This window comes from Ambystoma mexicanum, chromosome 8, assembly GCF_040938575.1.
Source record: "Ambystoma mexicanum isolate Mex_15411 chromosome 8, UKY_AmexF1_1, whole genome shotgun sequence".
NCBI lineage: Eukaryota > Metazoa > Chordata > Amphibia > Caudata > Ambystomatidae > Ambystoma > Ambystoma mexicanum.
In genome coordinates, this window is record NC_090929.1 from 329,118,030 (window position 1) to 329,135,319 (window position 17,290).

The 17,290-nt window shown below is 46.2% G+C and overlaps 1 protein-coding gene and 1 long non-coding RNA gene across 5 annotated transcripts in view; one reads left to right on the forward strand and one right to left on the reverse strand.

The window, feature by feature from the left end:
• The window catches only part of AJM1 (apical junction component 1 homolog), a 352,779-nt gene that overhangs the window by 233,940 nt on the left and 101,549 nt on the right, over positions 1-17,290 (reverse strand). The gene's annotated exons all lie outside the window — the stretch shown is intronic.
• LOC138471895 (uncharacterized) overlaps positions 2,759-17,290 on the forward strand; it is a 265,990-nt gene continuing 251,458 nt past the window's right edge. Inside the window, exons 1-4 of one of the 3 annotated variants that reach the window (XR_011268523.1) lie at positions 2,759-2,917; positions 3,005-3,193; positions 3,278-3,374; positions 3,720-3,856. This is a non-coding gene — a long non-coding RNA (uncharacterized lncRNA). Of the gene's footprint in view, positions 2,918-3,004; positions 3,194-3,277; positions 3,375-3,719; positions 3,857-17,290 lie in introns of those variants that run through there. The other 2 variants (XR_011268524.1, XR_011268525.1) reach the window with 2 other exon arrangements.

The following is a 17,290-nucleotide window of genomic DNA, read 5'->3' on the forward strand; positions in this document are numbered from 1 at the left end:
CAGTGCCACGGGCATTTTCTGGGTGAGCAGTGCCATGAGCATTTGTTCAGGGGCCCAGTGCCATGGGCATTTTCTGGGTGAGCAGTGCCATGAGTATTTGTTCAGGGGCCCAGTGCCACGGGCATTTTCGGTTTGAGCAGTGCCATGAGCATTTGTTCAGAGGTCCAGTGCCACGGGCATTTTCTGAGTGAGCAGTGCCATGAACATTTGTTCAGGCGCCCAGTGCCATGGGCATTTTCTGGGTGAACAGTGCCATGAACATTTGTTCGATTTGTTCGGAGGCTCAGTGCCATGGGCATTTTTGGGTGAGCAGTGCCATGAGAATTTGTTCAGGGGCTCAGTGCCATGGGCATTTTCTGGGTGAACAGTGCCATGAACATTTGTTCGATTTGTTCGGAGGCTCAGTGCCATGGGCATTTTTGGGTGAGCAGTGCCATGAGCATTTGTTCAGTGGCCCAGTGCCATGGGCATTTTCTGAGTGAGCAGTGAAATGAACATTTGTTCAGGGGCCCAGTGCCATGGGCATTTTCTGGGTGAGCAGTGCCATGAGCATTTGTTCAGGCGCCCAGTGCCATGGGCATTTTCTGGGTGAACAGTGCCATGAACATTTGTTCGATTTGTTCAGAGGCTCAGTGCCATGGGCATTTTTGGGTGAGCAGTGCCATGAGCATTTCTTCAGGGGCCCAGTGCCATGACCATTTTCTGAGTGAGCAGTGCCATGAGCATTTGTTCAGGGACCCAGTGCCATGGGTATTTTGAGAGTGAGCAGTGCAGGAACATTTGTTCGATTTGTTCAGAGGCACAGTGCCATGGGCATTTTCTGGTCTGGGTGAGCAGTGCCATGAGCATTTGGTGGGTGACTGGGACTGCTTCCCTTCCTGGGCCCCAGTATGGGACCTTTTGTAGCTGTATTAGCTGCACCAATGATAGTTACCTACCCTGCTGTTGCTCTTCCGTTATATAGATGACATTTTCGGCATCTGGTGTGGGAGCCGAGAGGAACTGGACTCATTCCTAAACTATCTGAACTCAGCACATAACCACATTAAATTCACCATGGAAGTAGGGGCCCCGTCATTATACTTCCTTGATGTCAATCTGGTGATTGAAGAGAATCGGATCAAAACGTCCCCGTACCACAAACCAACTGCTGTAAATAATTTACTGCATTTCACAAGTTCACACCCGAAATCCATGCTTAAAAGTCTACCGTATAGCCAAATTCTGCGACTCAAACGGATCACATCTGACCCAGCGGGTCTTGACACAGAATGCTCTAAGTTAATGGAGAAATTTGAAACAAGGGGATACCCGAAAACTGTACTACAAGAAGCTAAACAGAGGTCTGATTTGATCAGCAAAGACCGACTACTAACACAGAGAAAGAAAAAGAATGAAACACCTCCAGTCTACATCTCAAAATACTCAAGACAGAGTTTTCAGGTGGGCAGACCTATAAGGAAACATTGAAACATCCTACAAAACGACCCATTACTACATGAATTGTTCCCCAAACCACCCATGATAATAATAATAATAGTTTTACATTCATATAGCGCTACGAACACTCAGGTATCTGAGCACTGCTTATTATTACCTCTGCTTGCTGTGACACTTGACCGGCATTCAAACATGGACACAACTTTCGTGACAAACTGGTGAAGGCTGAAAGACCACCAACAGACAGACAATGCGTGTTTAAAACCAAAAAGGCTAGCACATTCCCATGCCTATACTGCACACACTGCAACAATGTAACCAAAAGGTGACACAATCTCGCATCCTCAGACCGGGAAAAAAATCAAACTGAGGGACTACGCGACATGCATGACTACAGGAGTAATATACACCATCAAATGCCCCTGTGCGTAACTATACGTGGGTCAAACCACGAGAGCCATTTAAGACAGAATGACCGAACATAAATCCAACATTAGGTGTAAAAATAATAAATCGCCCCTTGCGAGACATTTTCTGGAAAACAGCCACACTGTGGCACAGGTTAAATTCCAAGTCTTAGAAGTAGTAAAAAAAACATACAGAGGTGGAAACTATCAAGACAATATGTCTCGCAGGGAAACATTTTGGATTCATTAGCTGGACATCTTATTACCCAGCGGACTCAATGACGAATTTTCATTGAAATGCTTTGTATAGACTTAATATGGATACGCCCAACACACAACCAGGATGGGCTTAGGACCACCAGTGCAACAACTAAATGTCTGGCTTTAACCTGTCTCCGAAGGAATGATCATAGACATGAGCGATCATTAAGAATTATGTTCCTACAGTTATAGCCGCTCTCTAATTCACCAGTTGGTCTAGGCACCCTATATAATGCTGAATCACAGGAGACAACCCCACCAGTTTCCATCCCTGCAGCATGGACCCCGTTGTTGACCTCTGAAGACCCTTTAATATTTCACTTGTGATTTAACTGTGCAAAAATCTCTGCTGTACACCATGTGTAACTGTATATGACATCTCATGACATGTAATCCGAAGTCACTTGATTCACACATCCACATTAGCACGTGGCATCACACTATTTATTCTTTATTTCATTTTGCTTCTCTTTAGAATCGATTACACATCTATAACTTAGCATATACATGCACTAGATTGACTGCCTTATAGCTATTGGATTTTTTCCTTTACACGTCCAACACTAGTCCAACATGGCCGCCTTGGATGAATACTCATTTCAAAGAACTTAGTATACTCCCGTGTCCATCTTCACTGTCTACACCGCAGTGATCCATCTAACTAACCTGACAAGGGACGCGCTTCATTCGACTCGCGTCTTCTCCCTGGCAACTGTTGCCAGTATTACTTCCCGCGTAGCCCACATCACGGAATACACCCACCTGGCTTTTCGTCCGCGCGGTATTGATTTGATGCTCTGATCTGCTCGGTAAGTTATTTGGATAATAGGAACATACGTCCTTGCTCACCTCCTGCACACGCTCTATTGTTAATTTGATTTTACTTCTTTCCGCAGCGAACTGCTGTTTTAACACAGCATGAACGCAAGAGACTAACATTGAAAAGCGCCCTGCTGCACCATTGGGACTACGTTCTGCTGTTACACCATCGAATACATGTCAGACACGGACATTGAACTGCATCCTGCTGTGCCATTGCAACAACGCTGACTGGCGTACATGCGCTTTTAAGACTACGTACCCTGGTGAGCTACCAATTGAATCTTTCACTTTCATTTTACTTTGGAGCCTATGTATTTCCCTGATTCGCTCCTTTCAACTTGTGACAGAACCTCATTTTGACCATATGACTCAAGACACAAGGTCTCCACTCACAGGAACCCTTGACCAGATAGATGCTTGGGTCCACTTTTGCACCGTACATTGGTGAGTGCCCAACTCTATATCCATTATATGCTCTACCCTTACTCGTACTCTATAATGCCAATATGATTTAGTGCGATAAACTATAGCATCACCTTGACTAATGCTCTATGGATAGTGACCTGTGCTAGCCCTCATTTCAATCACCCGGTACCCTGGATAGTGATGATTTGGACATGTGCTAATCAGTGACTTCAGATAATGACCTAGACTGTATTGGATCTAGCGCAGTATGAGATGAAAAATGTGAATTAAGTTATGTGCTCTTACTCATGTGAAAGTAGCTACATTTCTGCACATACATAGACTTAAACCTGATTGCCTCTCTCCCTCACTTTTAATTTACAGTTCAGCACAATCATCTGGCTCTGGAAGAAGAGAATGTTGTTCTCGAAATGCGTCAGCCATCTTTTTAAACTGAACTGTATACTTTATTGCTTATTTGCTTTGTTTATTTAACTATTAAACATTTCTCTCTATCACAATTATATGAGCAGCTGATTTTTTCTAAACGCACTAACTTGAAAAGTTTGTTCTAACAAAGTTCTCAGCAACTAACGATTTAGCCACCCATTGACGGGATTGCAAGGTGTGCAAGGGACGGAGGGTTCCATTTACGGATCCTCTTTTCTTGTTGTAGTTGCTCTTCCGTGGCACAGGGGGCCATTATCTGATCTGATAGACTCAGGATTTCGCTGCATAGCAAACATTTCCTCTAGGAATGGAATTACAGTGGAGGCTGCCGTGAGCTCTACCTCAGGATATCAGCTGTGCTTATTATCCATAGCCATGAAGTGTTGTCCCGCTGGCAGTGCTCCAAAATCCATGCTCAACCCGTGCCACGGGGTGCAGCTTTGTTGGCGGAGTCACAGTGGGTGGCAGCCTGTTGGGACCGCCAGTCACTTTGCAGATGAGGCAACTTCCTACCATTCTCTCTCCCTTTTTTCCAAGACAGGAAATTATACGTTATTCACGTAGCCTGCCCTTTCATTTTGGCCGTGCCTTGGTATCTGGTATGTGTCAAGATTATAACCCTTTCTTCTAAAGATCGTGGAAGAACAATTCTTGTAACATGGAAAATAAGCCCCCCCCACCCAGGGAGAAATGCACAATTCTGCCCTGACTTCAAACACTCTTGGTGGATCATCTTGAGTTCTGCTCATTTGATTTGGTTGTGCTTCCTAGAAACTTCTCAGTTGCCCGAAGCGAAAGCTGTCTTTCTAGTTTCCTGAACTGTGGGCTTCCATTAGGTAATTCCTTGACTACTTCTAAGCCGGTCGCTTCCCATGGGTGGCGTAACAGGTAATCCATGCATGACTTTGGAAAGGGACCCAGGATTACAGTATCCATGGTGCTAACTGCACCAAGCCCAACCGTGGGGTTTTTATACATCACTTTCTGCTTGTCTGACCACTCATTGTGTGCTTTTATTTGTGCAGTGACGTAGTGGTTTGGTCAATGTGGCTAGATTGGAAAAAACCTTCTGCTATAGGTCAGCATCCCCAGGAAGCTTCTAACTTCTGAAGGCTTCATTGGTGGTCCAGCAGCATTGATAGTGACCGCCTGCTTGTGATCTTCAGATATGCTAATCTATTTAAACATGTACCCAAAGAACTCCAGGCATGGCTGCAGAAATTCACATTTCTTGCACTTCAGCTTTCGCCCGTGATTTTTAGACCTTCGGAAAACCTTTTCTAAATGGTGGCGATGCTCTATTACAGATGTTTTATTTACATGAAGACCATCACTGTTGAAACACCTCAGCAACAGAAGAGACTCCAAAAAGGGATCACTTGTAGTGTAGTGGTATACATAAGTATGGCATGAGAATGTTGTACTGTGGGGGGGGTGGTCCGAGTGTAGCTGCAGCTAATGATATCACACATTCAGAAAAAGCTTGCAAAAACACTACAGCCCCTTGCAAGTCTGCTACAATATCATGTATGGAGGGTGCCACTTTTGCTTGGCACACTTGTTCGGGAAGTGCACATTGTCCGGCTGCTCTGTGTAATGGTCTCCACAATAGGTGACCCTCAGGGTGTTGGGATATCAACTCTCCCAATTAGGTTCTGCTTTTGCTGGTCAGACAGTTGCTTCTCCCATTCCTTTCTTGGACTGAATCTCATGTGTCAATGTCTCAGTGCTACTGGGTGGATGGTCTGGTTGACGCGAGGTGCATCTTCGTACTTGACGCATGCCACCCTCGCAAGAGTTCTTCATACCCTTCTACCAGGCAGTGAACATCTTCTAAGTATGCAGTGAATGCTAAATGAACGAGCTGAAGGATATGGGAAGTATCATAGCTGAGCAAGGTGTATTGATCAGAGTGGGAAATCATAGGTCTTGATCTTTATAAACAATATAGCCAGGTATATACTAACAATGCAGACATGGATATTCTGATACATCGTACGAGTTTACATGCAGCCAGCTTGAAATGGGCCTGTCATATGGCCCATGTTTATGCTTGAAAAGAAATTGTGCCAACAAGTCAAATGTCTTGGCATAAGCAGAAACGCTGGAAGGGAATGGCATGCAAGGAAAGTAACGGCACGTGTACATAAAAGGGACTCCGTACTGATGTAACTTCATTGCAACTGTCAAGAATTGCGCCCAGGTGCCTCAGGTTTAGGTGCGCCACACAAATGTATAAAAAAATAAATTAATATCAATTGAACAACTTTACTTTATTATTTCGATAGATAAAAGCAAACAACAGGACATGATTGTATGCATTAAAACATATAACCCATTAAGCTCTAAAATAAAGCACATCATTAGGAATAACTGGTATATATTTACAGGGATAGAAAAGTAAATGACTACCCCCCCACCCCTTCTTTATTTTGAAAAGGAAAAGACCTACAGCAAAGTTTAGTTCAAACAGATGGGGAACCAGAGGTTAAATTAATTACACAACTATGGGGTGAAGACACTTCCATGTGATAATTGTGCTGCATGTCAAAATACAAGCAGTTCTATATCATTTCAATGGGGTGAGATCACATGCCTATGGGGCTTTCTAGTTAATTCTAACGCTGGTAATGTCGTCTACTGACTAACATGTCCATGTGGACTCCCATGCATAGGCGTGGCCCCCGGGGAAGACATCCATTAGAAGGAATGGACGCAGATCACGTTTCAGAACAGGAAATGCGACCACAAAAAAAGTCCAGTACTGGCTAGCAAAGCAAGACTTTGCTAGCCTAGTTGCCTCTGGGCTTTGAGAGCTCTATAAATGTAAAAATAAATAAATAAACCCCTGGAGTCCGAATTCAGTGGACTGAAACTCAGGAAATACAAAGCTCTAAACATCTGGGAAGCATCACGGAAAAAGTACAGAATCTGAAATCATGAGATCAGAAGCGTTGTCTCTTTTATCCTTTAAGAGTATGGTCTCGCTTGAGATATTCTTACCAACATCTCCAAATCCTCATTTAGATAATGTAGTATGCACTCAATTAGAGAGCTAATGTAAGCCTTGCTACCATTTTGTAGGGAAAAACAAACTGAAATGAGTTCAAATAATGTAAAGTGTTTATAAGAAAGGTTTAATGTGCCTGACATCCCAACACCATGCAAGGTACATCTTAAAATATGAGTATACTATTAAGGAAGTATTTTTACTGCTATCAAATTCAAATACATTTTTTTTTCTAAATTGCTGCCATCATTAACATGCCGAATACTGGATGAAATGTCAGTTGACACAATGCAACGTGATGATGTCATCACACACGCACGTTCAAAGAAAGCTGGTTAATATGTGTCTTCAAAATGGCAGACGCAATTTACACGCGGCAAATACCTAGCGCCAGCTGCGAGGACTAGTGTCTGCTAAATCCGACTCACATTATTATTTAGGAGTAACTTCAAGTAATTGTATAACATACATTTAAAATGTTTCCTTCTACTGTATTGAGGCCAGGAATCCTGTGGGTGTTTGGACTAAGATTATGTTAAGAGATATTTACACTGCGCCCATCATCACCATAGTGGTGTTACGGTGCCTGACCTTACCCGAGAGGTGGCGTATTGTGGCCCTGCTAGGGTATCTCCAGACCTAACAAGGAAGCGGGCGAGGGCGGCGGAGATAAAGAAGAGGGTTAGATAAAAGACTAAACAAATTCAAAGGGCATGATGGCAGTAGGTTTGTAGTAGTAGTGGTGCAGGCGTCTTAAGTGTGAACAGCATGAGGGAAAATGCCAGTAGTGCATATCTTGTTTTGAAGCACAGCTGTGACGTGATGGCAATATCCCTACTTGACGAGGCATGGTACTGCATGTATATGGTGTGTGGCTGCATGATAGGCTTGAGTTGTGCTCTAGTGGGCCCTGTAGGTTGGGGGCTTTCACCAGCTTAGTTTGCAAGATAAAATCCCTGTGCCCAGGGGGCTGAACAGATGTGCCAGAGCCAAGAGTTGGACTGCATAGAAGTATGCGCGGGGAACGTGGGGTAAGAGAGGGCATCATACTGAAGATCGTCCACATTATCCAAGAAGTAACAAGTGGCTATGCACTTAAGATACTGTGACATGTCAGTGAGATATAAACAATGTAATATTAAGCACATAGTAACCAAATTGAATATGATTTTCCCCCCAAAAAATGTTTTGTTTGCAGGGTGCAATCCTGGCAATTGTATATCACAAATTACAAGTAGAATTAGACGTTTCCATCATTCAATGAATATTGTACCCTTCAGAATGAAGATATTTCTTGGCATATTTTAGTAATGATTCATTGTACGTGTTGCCGTTGCATGCATTGTAGCTGTCTAGAGAGAGTGACACTCCTCGGGGCCTGCTGTGGCTTGCTACGTGTGGATGTACTGTCATCCGTGATGTAAATAGTTTGGAAGGTTGGTTATGTTAAATGTTAAATGTTAAAGGTATTTGTACCGCGCACCGTCACCAACGGAATTGGTCCCCAGGTGCTCTGGAGGATCTGTAAATGATAAGGGGGGGATTGGTTAGTAGGGTGAAGAGGGAGTAGGATAGTGAGAGGAGTGGCGTTGGGAAACTTCATGGTGCATGAGGAATTTAAGTAGCATGGCGTCTAGGGTGCTACTCGGCCTCTTGTTTCTAGTGTGTTGATTGATAATTATATTTCACATAGAGACAGCACTAAGGGTAAGACATACTCTAAGCCAGACCTAGTGCTACAGAACCGACCATGAAGGCCATGCTAGAAGGGGCTCCAAGAGCCAATGAGTCATGCTTAAACAATCAATCCTTTGCCCCTCACTTTGCATCCCATTGAAGCCCACGCACGATTGGTCAATCGAGAGGACTTACATTGAGATGGTCTTGGGGCTTCATTTTCTTTGCAGAATGATCAGGTTACTTTTGAGTAGCTCACCATGCACCCATTTTTTCCTTTTCTTTTTAAAGCACGTGTTGTTTGTGTCATCTAAAATGTGCAAATAAAATGAAAATATGTTTTTTGTAAGAGAGATTGTTCAAACTCAACCTCCTTAAATCTCACACAAAATAGTACAATTTATAGTCAGGTAGCGGAAATATCTGTTTTGTATACATAGTTGATGCAATTTGGTTGAGGAGATAATGGGTCATCCCTGATATTTTGTAATTGACCAGAGGAGGGCGGGGGCGACACAAGATGGAGATGAATCCCCGTCCCATGGCCTATGTCAGCAGTGAAGGCATCCAGCACCAATGGCAAAGGCATTAGACCTCCAAATGTGTACATCTTGGGGGAGGGGTGTCTACTTAGGATGTGCAAACAAATGCAGTTGATGAATTCAGCGTGGGCCATCACATTCACTGAAGCCCAGGTGTCAATTCGTAACAGAGCGTGGAGACGGGCAATATTTGCATTGCAGCGGAATTGCCTTTATTTCTGCATAGGTGCATAGGTGCTCCCAGACTGTGGCAATTATTAATGCCCCTTCTTCTTTACCTGTGTTATTGAGATTGAAGCCTGTTAAGACCTGTTCCAGCTGTTCTGTTCAATTTCTTGGAGACCCATTGCAGGACATAGAAGCTACTCTGGAGGGACTGATGGACAAATAGATTGAATGGGTTGCCACATTTAGCTGTCCACTGGGGGCAGGCTTTCCCTGCCGCACGTGCCTAAATATGAGCAAGTGGCTGAGTATTCTGAGGGAGATCTCTGAGCATATCCAGCTCTCGTCGTACCTTTTCCAGGGGTGTTGCTAGGTCTGGAAAGGATCTGGGGCTACACTAATGTCGGGACTGGGGGCAAGCTTGCCATTTGGTTGTAGCCAGTGGCGTTGCTAGGGGGGATGGGCTCCCTTTCTGCCCCCCTCTGAAATCCTGGCCCCCACCCTTGTGCTTCCCTAGTCCAGAACCAGACTGCAAGACTTGTCCTTGGCCTCAATCCCAGGGATCGTATCTCTCCAGGACTGAAATCTATGCACTGGCTCCCAGTGGCTGCAAGGATTAAGTTCAGGACCCTCTGCATCATCCACAAGGCCTTCTGGGGCCAGGGGGCTCAATACCTTCAACTCTCTCTTCCTAAATATCTTCCTTCTCAAGCTCTTTGCTCATCCAACTCCAACTCCCTCAGGTTCTGTCGCTTCTCCAAGCAACGAGTTGGTGGTAGATCACTTTCTTCGGCCAGGGACTCCCTCTGGAACAGCCTCCCTGCCCCCCTGAAACTTGAGGAGAACCATCTCCGGTTCCGGAGGCACCTCAAAACCTTTCTCTTTGCTTCTGATTTTTCTCCTCCTCTCCCCTACTGATTTCCTGGCTTATACTGAAACTGCACTGGTTTACCTGGCCACCCTCTGATCTCGGGCCCAGATCCCCCCCCTCCGCCAGTCACACACCTGCACTGCCCTCCTGGAAACCCCCAAACTTGGGGACTGTTCTCTGTATCCCTACAGTTCTACCACGAGCACTTGACACCTGATGCCTGCACTTACTCTTCTCCCTTTCACTTGCCACCTGCCGGCCGTACTTTATTTTGTTATTTATTCTATTATCCCATGTACTGCACTGTCCCCTTCCCATGCACTTGCTCGATCTGAATGACACCTGGCCTAGTAGGATCGGTGTCTGTCTTCCCTCTGTTTCCCCTCCCTTGCCTCGTCGCGCCTTGAAACACTTGTGTATAGGCGCGTTATGAATGCCTTATCATATCATATCATACCTAAGGCGAGCAGTGAATGTGTTCTCTGTTCATTGTGTTATTTGTGACACTCACTAAGGCAAATGTCTACATGTCACACTGCAAATACTCTCCTTTTGTCTGAAAGCTAGCAGTGATCTTGGTATGCATTCTGGCATGGGTATGAACATGAGCACGAGCCACTTCTCAGGTGTTCCTGCATGGCTTCTGCACAGCGACCTCTATAGCGTGCAGAGCAGCTTGCAGCCCCTCCCATCAGAAAGTAGTGCAGTCTGATGGGAGGAAAGGTGCAGTGGGGTGTGGGTGATTGGTGTGCACAAAAGCCTCTCTGCAGGAGTGCTTGTGTTACTTTTATAGGTGGCCCCCCAACTTTTGTTTGTGGCCCCATCCTACTTTTGTCTTTGGCCCCCTCTGAGCTTCTATCTGGGGCTACAACCAAAAGACCCGGGGATATAGCCCCTCCCAGAACCCCTAGCAACGTCTCTGCCTTTTGCATTAAACCACTGAGCTATCGTACAGTACCAAACTGCACTATGCAAGAGCACAGCATGCCTCTAGTTCAAAGCGCGGTAAGAAGATGTCCTCAGGTGAGGTGTTTCTAGCAATGGATTGTCTGGAGTCAGTTAATAGCGCCCCCACCTCCCCGGGAGAGGTTTGTCGTGATGCAACCGGTCCACGCTTGCTGATCCCGACAGACGGTCCCTAGTGCGGGGCTTGTTACCAGGTGTCCGGCGCTCTGCTGTATGAGCGTGAAGCTTGAGGAATCGTCGTCTGTCTATGGAGCTCGATTCCCTGCCTACCCATCTCTCCACGGAGCCTGTGTAGTGTGTCAACAATTCACACAAGAGCATGCAAGGACAGTTAACAGAGCACACACCTACAGTAGTAGGGCTGACGCTGACATCAACAGCGCGCGCTGTTACCAAGCCCAGAAACGCCTCTCGCATGTTCTGAATACATCAGAATTAGCTCACTTAAAATGAGCGCGGCAACGTTAAAATGGGATCAATATACATTCAGCAATAGCACATACTAATGTCCCAAAAGCATGAAAGAAATAACAGAAGTGGAGCAAAACTCCCGACAAACGCTGCTGATTGCCCTGACCCGCAGAGGTCCCAGAAGGGCCGAGTGAGATCAGCGCCTGCCTGGGGAGTTACTGTGAAGTTTGAGACGGTGCTTAGCCTGCCAACCAAGATACCCAGAAAGGTGACGTGCACACCAGGGCTTCTCATGCCTCCATTAACTATTTGACGACTCTTAGAACAATGAGTAGAGTCCCAAGTCTACCCACTAACCTCATCAGTCAGTTCCCAAACCCATGCTGCACGCAGTGAGCACTGTATCTATTTGAAAGAGAGAATGAGAGAGGGAGAAAGAGACAGAGAGAGCCAGAGACAGGGTCTGACATTGGCAAATTGAGAAAGTGAAACGAGAACTGTCTGCAGAGACCAGTGGCGGGAGTGCAGGGAGGAGATCCGGTATTTTCACGCTTTGCTATGACTTCTCATTCTGTTATGCCGTTGAGTCCTGGTCATGCCCTTATCGCACCATGCTATGCTATGTTAAGCCTGCCTACAAGTGGGGTGATTGTTTATACCCCCCTGAACAGCTCACCATTCTACTTCCAATCTTATACTATACCGCTCACCATGTCTCCGAATGTGTGTCTTCCCACTGGGATTTGCTCCCTTCTGTCCCACCATAATGTTGCCATGCTGTGGTTTTGCTCCCTTGTGTCCCACTATAATGTTGCCATGCTGTGGTTTTGCTCCCTTGTGTCCCACTACAATGTTGCCATGCTGTGGTTTTGCTCCCTTGTGTCCCACCATAATGTTGCCATGCTGTGGTTTTGCTCCCTTCTGTCCCACTACAATGTTGCCATGCTGTGGTTTTGCTCCCTTGTGTCCCACTATAATGTTGCCATGCTGTGGTTTTGCTCCCTTGTGTCCCACTACAATGTTGCCATGCTGTGGTTTTGCTCCCTTGTGTCCCACTTTAATGTTGCCATGCTGTGGTTTTGCTCCCTTGTGTCCCACTACAATGTTGCCATGCTGTGGTTTTGCTCCCTTGTGTCCCACTTTAATGTTGCCATGCTGTGGTTTTGCTCCCTTGTGTCCCACTTTAATGTTGCCATGCTGTGGGTTTGCTCCTGAATGCCCCACAGTAAATTTGCCTCTCGGGAGTTTCACTTCCTGCTGCTACCCCACTGCAATTGTGCCCCCTTTTGCCCAAAGCAATTAGTGTCTTATTGCGATTTTGCTCCCCGATTCCCAATATAATGATTGTGACTGGCTGCTGGGTTTCACACGTTGACCCTGTAGCACGATGTATTGTTCCTAGGGACCCCATCGGAAACCTTCCGTCTCTGAAATCGATACTCTGAACTCTCCTCTGAAAGTATTCCCTCATAATGTCTACTTGCCACTCAGTGCTGCATTCTCCCCATGTCTTCCACTCCTCCCTCCCAGAACCAGTTGCTGCACACTGCCCACAGGCACAGCCAGCCCACATCAGGGTGCTGCAGGGCATACCCGAAGTTCACCACTACTGAGACGTCAACCAGGGGGGCCCCCTACTGGACGTTGTCCATGGCCTGATCGGATGGGGGCTGCAAGCTCCCACAGGGCCCTCCACTAGCCTCCCTGAACTAATATTCTCAACCTCTATGATTAAAAACACTGTACTCATAGCGCAAACAGGGTAGGAAAACGGCTGGGTATCGATGGTACGAGAACCCTGGTACCAGCAAAGCAAAGATGCACATTTAAATCAAAAATTCTGGTGCAACTAAAAGCCACGTGCACATGACTATTGAATAACGCTCACAAGAGATATCAAACAGCAGAAAGTTTAGCACCCCTGCAGTCCACTTAAATATCACAGTCCCAGCAAATGTATCCTAGCAGAGCCGGTAGAGGAAGCTCACCTATGGACAGAAATGCCAGAAGACCTAGAAACAGACCTGCACGCCCAGCTGAGGGAGCCTCCTTTCTGCATAGTTCAGCACAACAGCAAATCTATCTTGCTTTTTACTTCCCTTTCCACTAACTTAAGACAGCCACTCCTTCTTCAGATCTGGCAAATGGCAGAGGGGCGCGGTATGAATCGCAGTGTTATAAAATAAAACTAAAGCAAACATTTTGGTTCAGAAAAATCAAAACTTGGCACAAACAGAACAGGAAGTGAGCTGGGTAGATGGCGGTAGACCCCTCGTAAAAACAAAGGAATGATGTACATTTAGATCAAACACTTTTAGTTTAATATTTGCGGAAAATACGCATTTGGCAACAGAAAAAATAGGGCCCACCTATACGGGTCAATTGGGAGCACCTGAGCCACAGCTGAACAAGCAGAAATGGAAGGTTCTAGCACTGCCAAAACGATCAATTGCCTCCAAGGAGGAACATTAGAAAAGCAACACAGGCGCCACCCACACCCCAACATGGAGGCAGCAGTCGTAGGCCGCAGAGCCTTAAGGTGAATTCCAGCACTAGGTGCAGTTGCCCTTGAGGAGAAGAAGAGGACCAAGGAAAAGGAGGAAGGAACCATCGCAGGAGGATGACCATGAGGATACGCCACAACAAGATGTTCCAACAAACATGGCGCCACAGCAGAGGCTATCAGCACATTGCCAGGCAGTGAAGACCCTGAATGTGATAATGGGCGATATCCTAAAACATCACGCCGGTAACGCCTGACCTGCTCAGGTGTCTGCTCAGGTGTCTGCTCAGGTGTCTGCTCAGAGCTGCACTTCTTTGCCATTGGAACTGTGGTGAAAGTGTGGTTGCAATGGCCCATTGGCTAGCACTCCCACCATATCCAGTTAACCTAAAATAAAGCATCATGCAGGACATTAGGCCAGAATAAGCATGCCTATTGGCTCTCAATGAAACAGCTCCTCAAACTGAAAACACTATGCATCACTTGCCCATCCGCCTGGCAGATGGGCCGCAGATGCCTAGCCAACGGTACACAGCACCATGGACCCTTCGATCAGCCTCAGCAAAAAGGCTGACCCTACCCGCCAGCTGACCGACTAAAAAAAGCAGCATGTGCAAATGGGAGTAGCACATCATCAGGTCTTCAATCTTGTGAACGCTGCATTCTGTTCCATAGGTGGCTTCCCTGCCCTCGATTCCCTCAATTGCCAGGGAGCAGATGTTCAGGAATAGGAAAAGGCAGAACAGCACCACTTGGCAAACTGTGATGCAGAGCTTTTTATTATGAAATGGACTATGAAGAGAGGGACATTGCTGAGCATGATTTCACGGCTCCATGCATGAAGCTTTGATCCCGAAGATCCTTCTCATGCCAGACGTTGTGGAGACACCAAGTGACATGCAGACCAGAGATGCAACACACGGAGGACCTGATGCACACTCACACACATTGTTACTCCATGTCTATCTGTGTGGAGGCCTGGACACGAAGCTCTCATTTCTCCTCCTACAACCATTGAAGCAGTCTATTTGGAGAGCCACTCCCTCAGTCAATGGACTCCTCCTGCATGTGTCCTAACCTAGCTGCAGAGGAACAATTTCACAGCTTCCCGCCTCTTTTTTCTGCTATAGCAGAGCTATCTCATCAAAGGGCCGGCTGTCAGGACCTGGCTCCTAGAGATTCCATTCAACTCCCCGCCAGGTGAACCCATCCCTCCCACTATCTTGCCCACCTGGACAGTCTTCTCGTATTCAGAGCATTCGAGTATTCTCAATGTACCTAACATGATGTTAGGTCCTGGGCAGGTGGTAGGAGGCAGCAGTTTCACAGAGGAGTCTGGAACAGGCAGGTAGATCTGGTTGCAGGGGCTAGGGTGCAAACAATGGAGCATGTCGCAGCTAGGCGATTCGGGTCCAGCAGGAGGCAGAAATCTCAACCTCAGTGGACCTCAGTGGACCTCCAGAGCAAAGAGCAGGGCAGAACAGAGAATAGCTAAGGGTTGGAAGAGAGCAGTTTGGCTAACCAGTAATGGCAGAAGCAGGCATGTGATGTAGTGATGGGCACTCTCACAGAGTATGTGCATCTAGGTCAGCCACAAGAGGGTTTGCTCTCATGCAAAGACACACAATTGGTTTGTCTCTCGTTATTAACTCACATGCTAACATAAAAATGCTAATCATTTGGTGACATATAGCACTGCATACTGTATTCCTCCACTTTCTAACAGTGCTTTTACAGCACGTGCCAATGGTCTCGGGAGGATAGCTCATGGGCAACGTGCTCGCCATGGAAGCAAGATGACATGGAGCACCACAGGTTCGATCCCCGGTCCGTGCTTAGAAACCTTTGGGTATTAAGCGTGTTGTAAATAACCAAAATGGCCTGACTTCCCACAGGCCCCTACACCTCAGCCTCACAATGCTATATAATCAATCCCATCTCATCAGGGAAATTAGTATCCACTATCTATAAACTGGTCAGGGCTGGGAAAGGAGTGAGAAACCACACATACCAAGCTATATGGGAAACCTGCCTGGGTAAAACTCTAAACGAGGACCAATGGAAACCTATCTGTATGCAAACACGGTACATATCCTTGAACTGTCAGTACAGACTAATCCATTATACATTTGTTCATCAGGTTTATCACTCCCCATACACCCAAGTAGGTTCGTTCCGGAGAGATACACCACTTGCAAGAGATGCAGCACGGAGCCAGCTGAGTTTTACCATGTAGCGTGGGGCTGCCCCCGTGTTAGGATTTATGGGCTTCCATAGGAGAGGCGATGTCTGAAATGCTTCCCCCTATGAGGGACTGCACACCAGAACTATGGCTACCGCACTGAGAAAAAACTGGGCATGGCTGCAGCAGTGGCTAGCTATCTAGTGGCAAGAGCATGGTGCCAGCCTAACCTCCCCCCCCGCATTTCCGAGATGGTTAGATAACATGAGGCTGTGCGAACAAAGAGAGACTAGGTATGCTGCAACACTACCAGCCTCCTGATGCCCATTTGACTATTGGCCCCCTTGAGACAACATCTGTTGGACATTGCCCAGGGACCACAGTCCCCAGAATCAACTCCAGGCTGATGATGGGTAGCTAGCGGCCCACGCTTGCAGAGACAACTGCAATGGGTCCATGTAGATAACATCTCCGAATGCTTCCCAAGAGATATCTACAAATCTAGATGAAACATGTCCTGGATGTTGGTTTTTACGTACTGAGTCGACAGGCGTGGGAGGGGTCGGGAGGGATGGGGATGGTCTATCTGGTTTTGACTTGTATTAGTTGATGGTAAAACAATAAAGAAAGTTAAAAAGAAAAGCGTGTTATAAATAACCTATCCTATCATGGTGTGTCATTTCTGTCCATGCATTTGCAGCTTTAGCATACACGTTGAAAATGTATGCACACAAACGTAATTTTTAGCAAGCAAAACGAAAGTAGCCCAGAAACAACCAACCATTCGCTTAACCGACTCAAGAAACGTGGACATTTCTGAAGCTATTTCCTACAAATTCAGAGGCTGTAACAGTGCGCACAATGGAAAACTGCAACGCTGCCCTTTTCAGGTCTCTATATGATGTATTAGCCCTGAAATCGGTACTCCTGAAATAAGCTAAGCGTGTCTTCTTAGTCATCCTTCTGTGGACTTCTGTTTGTTTTTGTGAATGTTTTATGTGGTGCCCGGATGTCCATGTGCTTTGGCGCCATTCAAAGAAATAGAAATAACGTGTTGACAAGTCAACAAAGATCACATAAACAATCATCTCTGCCCTAGATTTTGGCCTTTTTGTCGGCATGCACTGCCCTTTAACACTCCCCGCTTGGTGCAACATTTTCTTTTGTCTAAAGATATT